Raw genomic sequence first — 6676 nt, forward strand, 5'->3', positions numbered from 1 at the left:
GACAAAAATGAGCCATCTCTGGCAACACTGATGGTGGAGTAGAGAGTAGTGTTGAAACAGCCTTCAGTCCCAAGGTAAGAAACACCAAACACCATGGACAATTTGAGGCAGTGGCTGCCCTGGCCTTACTACACTCTTCAGAATTTAGGGAAAGAGACTCCAGCAGAGAGGGGCTGGTTTTTTTTTTGTTTTTTTTTTTTTTTTTTTCTGGCAATAAGCAATTGACAGAGTTTGTGGGAGGTATAGGTGTCATAAGTGAAGGGTGTTTAGATCAAGTGACATAAACTTCTGTATGTAACAGCTGATATTGCTGACTCTGTGCTGCTAAACGAGGACATTTGTGTATTCCATAAAATGTTATAGGAATATCAGAGTAGATTTGTCCTAGGGTGCACTAGTCCTATACCAAGAATGAAAAAAACAGATCTATGGAGGACAGTCTTTCTCTCCAGAAGACTACCAAAATTCTGGAAAACAAGAAAAAGTCAGCATGACTGGCACAGCCCAATACACATTGTAATGTGGGGAACGTTCATTTTTTATGCTATCTTTTAACTCCTACTTTCAGATAAAACCACTGTGTACTTTGACTTCCTCCACCAGGAACTGATTCCAGATGTCACTGCTTTCTTGCAGACAATGCTCTTATGTGAGTGTCCATTTGCCAAACTCCCTGAATTTTTAGATAATATGTATTATAGATAATAGGTATGTATGTATGGATCACATTTGGCATCGCTTGTCCAAAAAAACATTAATTGGCTTCTTCTCACAGTATTTAACAAAGCTTTTGAGCTCAGATACATACATATGACAGATCAGTCACCATCACTGTGGAACCATACAAGTGATCCAAGGAATGTGTCATTTCTAAGGAGATTACTGAAACAAACTTTTTTACTCCTACTTTTATTCATATTTTTTTAATTGAACTACCTAATACCATGAATGGTTCTGTTCACTTCTTGTTTGCACTCCAAGCTGCTTGTTGCTCATTAAAAATAGTTCTAATTGCTGTACCCTGCAGGAGTATGTTTGAACATGACTGCATGTCACTTGATGTGTGAGTGCACAAGCACCACTGTGCTGCAGGAGGGGAGGGAGGGGTCACTGCATTTATCATTGTTTGCTTCCTGTTCAGTGTGGACTCAGCTCTGGTCGGCAGTAACAGTGCTACCAAAAACTGAAAGCTGTTGTTTGGACTACATGTAATTCAACTGGCAGTTGTTTAATGCCTAGTCAGTGGGAGCCTAAATCCTAATCACCTGAATAATTCACAGGAATTGATAATTTCATTGGCAATCTTGACTGAGAAAAGCAGGTTAAGTTTAAAATGCCAAATTATGCTGTTATTGATATCATTCATAAGGTTTACTGGAAACCTATATGTACCTTAGTAGCTGTCAGCTCCCCTTTCAAAATCAAATCACTGTCAAGTCACACTGTTTGCTGGTGCCTATCTCTATGTTTCTGTATCCACTTTCTCCTTGCAATCCTAATCCCTAGTATGACACATCTAAACTGCAGCTGTGTAATCATGCCTGTGTCTTTTGGGATTACACTGTAAACGATGCAGGTGTAATCACACCACTAATTTTGCTTTCTGATGGTAGGGCATTGTCCTTTCTTGAAAGGGAAGAGTCTGGGGCTGTTTAACTTTTTGGTTTGCTTGGTTGTTTCTAACTCTAAGATCAGCAAGGCAATATAAGGGCATAGATGCACTCAAGCTAGAATGCATAGGAGTTTAAAGTGTCCCCATGTTTCTGCCCTGTGGCAGATCTGGCAAATTGGGCAAATTATGCCCAAGCTGCTGAATAGCCAAATGTATTGCCAAGTCTTGGCTTCCTCTGACACGACCTGTGGCTGTGCCCACTGGCTTGTGCAGCTCCTTAGCAGGGAAGGGCTGGCCTAATTCATTCCCCTTGCTCGGCTGTTGTAGCCTCCAGCTCTGCACCTCCGTTGCTGCAGCTGGGGGTTAAATGAAGGTTTATTTAAAGGCTGAAGTGTCCCCAGATGAACAATAGAGTTGCCTGGAATCTGGGCTAGCTGTGGCACTGCCTTGTGCTGGGTAAATAACTCAGAGGATTTAGCATTAACTAGTCCCTTTGCTTATATGTTTATAAAAGCACTCGCTCTGTAAATATTAAGCTTTCAACCATATAGTTTTATACAAGCAAGACTATTTAGGAATGACTGCCTGTTTCTGATGTTTGTTCTTCTTCCAGTGTTTACTTCAGCTCCTCTGAGTGAAACACACCCTGGATAAAATCACATATCTGTGGTCACTAACTTCAGCATGCCAGCATTTCAGAGATCATTTTTACTGTCTTCACAGAATGACATTTCCATATTTGTACCAGAAGCTACCAGCAATACCTTCCTTATGCTGCCACCAGTACCACCTTACCTCTGACACGGTGGATCCTCCCTGCAGACTTATGGGACACAGCTGTGGCTGTCCCACTGCACTATTTCTTGTTGGCAACATTTCTATGGTCAGCACTCAGCTCTGCACTGCTCTACTTACTGCTGCTCAGAGCCATGAAACCACTGCCTGGACGTTTCCTCATAACCATGTCAGTAATCAGATGGGATAAGATTTAAAGTTGTCTATATGGCAACTTTTACAGTACAGAGTACATTCAGAGAGAATTGTAAAGATAGGAGACCAGCAGAGAGCAGTGAGCCTTTGTCCATTAGGTCTTCCCTATTACTCTTCACTGTATCCTAAAGATAAATGTGCATATGGTGGCCATACACCTATGGCTAGTTATACTGCACCTTATTATTTCTCTGTGTAGTTTGTTTGATGTATCATTTTGCATTCCCCAGAGAAAGAGAAGCATGGTTGAAAGCCCTCATTTCACAAGGAATGGCTGCCTTTCAGAGCTAAGCTGACAAGAAAGCACTGTAAGGTCTTTCAGGATGGAAAGTGAAATATTATTTTGTTTTTTGGTATTCTGAATAATCTGTCTAACATATCTTCTGAAACTATCTCTCTTTATATTCAAAGTTGCTGGCTTGCAGCACTGGACCAAAATCAGAATTTCAGTGTGTAAAAGCCCACTTTGTGGTCATTCCTCTTGCCAATAGCACTCATACTTCTGTTTAACATCTTGAGCTTCATCAGGATCAGTATCTCTGTGATGTGGAAGAAGATGCATTTGATAAGGTAAAATGGCACAGGACTCCTCATATCTTTCAGCAAATTTATTTCTCAGTCTCTTGTTACCAGCTCAGACTTTCTTGTCACAAATTTGGATTTTTGACAAAATCTTTTATTTTAAAGAAATGTATCCTTTATACAGGCAGAAAACTAATTCCATTTGTTACAATGAGTCAGACTTTGTTCAAGTGCATATGAACACATTCAGAGCTTTGTCCCCCTTTTTGGAATGCAGTGTCACTCAACTTGACTTCAATGACAGTTATTCCAAATTTAAATCCCTGAAAGTGAGAGAAGAGCGGGTCCAGCCAACTGAGAATTATGCATTTTTCAGCACAGCCAAACACCATGCCAGCTCTTGAGCAGCTTGAAGTAGATTTACTTGCTCACTTTTACATCAACACTCCATGTATTGTCACAGTATGTCACAAGCCCTCAGTGTACACTGCATTATTTTAAAAAGGATTGCTTTAATTTTTATTAATTCCGTGGGACTGGTCCATTCAACAAAACTTTATACCATTTCTTCATTTCTTTAAGTACAATGTTCATGGTTGGAGCAAACAAAATACCTTATCTCTGAGTATTTTCAGACTTGAGTGAAACTGGATATTCAAATTTCATGGGCAGCTAATTCTTATGCTGAACATTAAGTGCATTTGGATGAACTTATAAGCATTGTAAAAAACTTATAATAGCTAACATGCTAATTTTCAATTGCCTTGGTAAACCTCACTTTTTAAATTAAAAAACAGATACATCCAAGCTGCATACTCCAAACACAAATTACTCTGATAAATGTAGCTACATTTATTTTTCTGGATTTCTTCTCTGAATGATACATCAAACAAATATAGGGAAGTGTATTTTCTCAACTCACCTTAATAATATCTTTTTGTAATATAGCCCTGAATAAATAGAAAATTTTAAGCTCAGATATTAAATGGTATAGAGAAAGATTTAGTAACTTGGTGTGTGCTTCTAGGAATAAAAAGGATTCATTACTGAAAAATATGATTAGCATAATCTCTATAGTGGTAGTGCTCGGCATCACCTGAATGATTGGCTACCTCACGTTAATAAGTAATGGAAAAAACAAGTCTTGCTTTCAGCTTTCTGTTTTGCATTTTGAATGCTACCCAGGTACAATATTTAGCAATTCTGAGACTAATAATTGAGATTTTAAAATAAAAATCAGACTTATTTGTTCTACAGGTTGATATAGGGTGGGAACTTGTTGGAAAGCAGTTATAGGGATTCAGGTTTTTTTTTTCAGAAATGGATGCTGCACATAAAACTCTTCCCCTTGTGGGATTTTATTTCAAGGTCAGCACTGAAAAGACTGATCTGAGTGGCTTCTCTTACACCAAATCATATCTAAAATTATTTTCAGAAAGAATAGCAGGAAAAAAACCCCTCTGCAATAGTTGTTGGAAAGAGTCCCAGGGAAGTAACAAAAGCTTCATGGCTTGAGGCCTTTCACAGTGATACTGAAAAAACGCCTTCAGGAAAGTGTCTGCCTCTTCTTTCTCCCTATAGCACTTCTGGATCCTTGGCCTTGTATTCCTATAAATACATCCCTTCATATAAGGCATATGAAGTATGTACTTGGAGTAATGGATTCTTCATTATTACACCCCTGGCTATTTTCTATAAAACAGCTAATTGGAAATATGGGAAAATCCACCCATCCCCAAACGTTGTTTATTATCAGTTTAATCTACTGAAAACTGAGCGCCTGTACACCAGTGACAATCGGATCTGCAAACTCCATGCAAAAAGTCCTGAAGTGATCATACCACACTGATACACAGATTATTCCCAGGATTTAAAACTGAAATCATGAACAGGAAACAGATCCATTGAGATACATTTATTTAAAAAATGAGCTTTTTTTTTTTTTTTTTTTTTTTTTAAATAATTTTTTTTTCCTCAGGATTCTTCTGTTTAATCCTTGAAATGAGAATTCTGAAAACCAGTATGGAACTGTTAGTCTTTACTTCCTTTGTGTGAATCTGACTGAAGTGCTGATATGGCACACCACATTCAATGCTTATGGCACCTTCAGTCAGGTCTTATCTTCATCCTATCCAGATGAGAGTAATAATATGACCCTGAGACAGGCTAACTAATTCATTACAATGTACAAATGAGGTATCTATAGTTGGAAATCATCTACAAGGAATCATTTCCCTATTGAAAGTACTTCTTTTATTTCAAGTTATTGATGCAGTTGTTAGCAGTCACAAAAAGTCATTTTATGGTTGTTTTTCAAATCAAGTCACAGCGACTAATCTTTTCTGGTTTTAACAGCAAAATATTTAGTCCACACTTTCCTTTCCTCTACAGGGACTCCAGATTTGTATTCTGTTCACTTTCAGAATACCACTCTTCAAGAAAAAAAATTGTCCTAGGGTGACAAAGCTTCCAGAGTGTTTCCTGTTTTCCACTTATCACTGTATCTGCTTTCAAAAACATAAAATGTTTCAAAATCACAGCCTGAAAACCATTCACAGGAAACTTTCAGATCAATCCAGACTTTTTCAGACAGTATTTCCATGTCTACCTTCCCTAACTGTAACTAGAAACCTGCAAATACGTGAAAAGCAATCCTGCATTGTTCATGGTTTGTTTCGTGCAGCTCTCACAGGTACCTTGAATGATGGACACATTTCTTCAGCTGCAGGAAAATAGATCATAAGCTGAGGCCAGGAGGAGCCAGGAGCAGGACCAGGTGCTGGCAGGACAATGTGACTGCAAACCAGCCAGGCAGCACCAGAGCCTCTTGGTGCTACCTGCATTCCAAGGTCCTTGCAAGGACCTGAGCTAATGACTGTGGGCCTGATATTTCTGGGTCTCAGAGATTTTAGCCTGCTAGCAGCTGCTAACTTTTACCCAAGGAAAAATTTCTCAAGAAAGCTTCTTCTCAAAACAATCTTGGCAAACAACTCTCCTTTCTCAAAACAATCTTTCTCCAGGTGGTGTTTTGCTGTTTCTCCAGTTTCACCAATGGGATTAGAGAGGTGTCGTTCCTATTCATCAACCATGGTAAATCTGTGTCTGAACACCTTATAAAATATAGAAAGAATTAGATAATAAAGGCTTTTTTTTAATGCTCTTTGCCTTCTGAAATATTTGGAGTCTCTCATCTTTTTTTGTGTCCTACAGCAACAAATGATAGTTTTAGACGCCAGTACAGACTTACAGAAGTTGCTCTCTTTGTGTACTTTGCATATTCCAGGCCCATTGGACATGGCCAATGCACTGCAGCTCTCCTCTCCCTTTTGTATGCAAGAATTCAATTTAATTAGAAACCAAAGGGTATATCAACAAGCAGCAGTAAAAATACACTCTGCATTCATTATACATGAGACTTTCTGAGTGTCTTCATAGAAGTGTTTCATCAGTCCTGAAAAGTCCTCCATGTCTTAGAAATCCATGCTCTCTTATGAGGCAGAAAATAAGTGTATTGTAGCATTGATAAACCTCTAAAAAGAGCACTCACATCAG

The sequence above is a fragment of the Zosterops lateralis genome (genome assembly GCF_965231275.1).
Source record: "Zosterops lateralis genome assembly, chromosome: 2".
In the NCBI taxonomy this organism is placed as follows: domain Eukaryota; kingdom Metazoa; phylum Chordata; class Aves; order Passeriformes; family Zosteropidae; genus Zosterops; species Zosterops lateralis.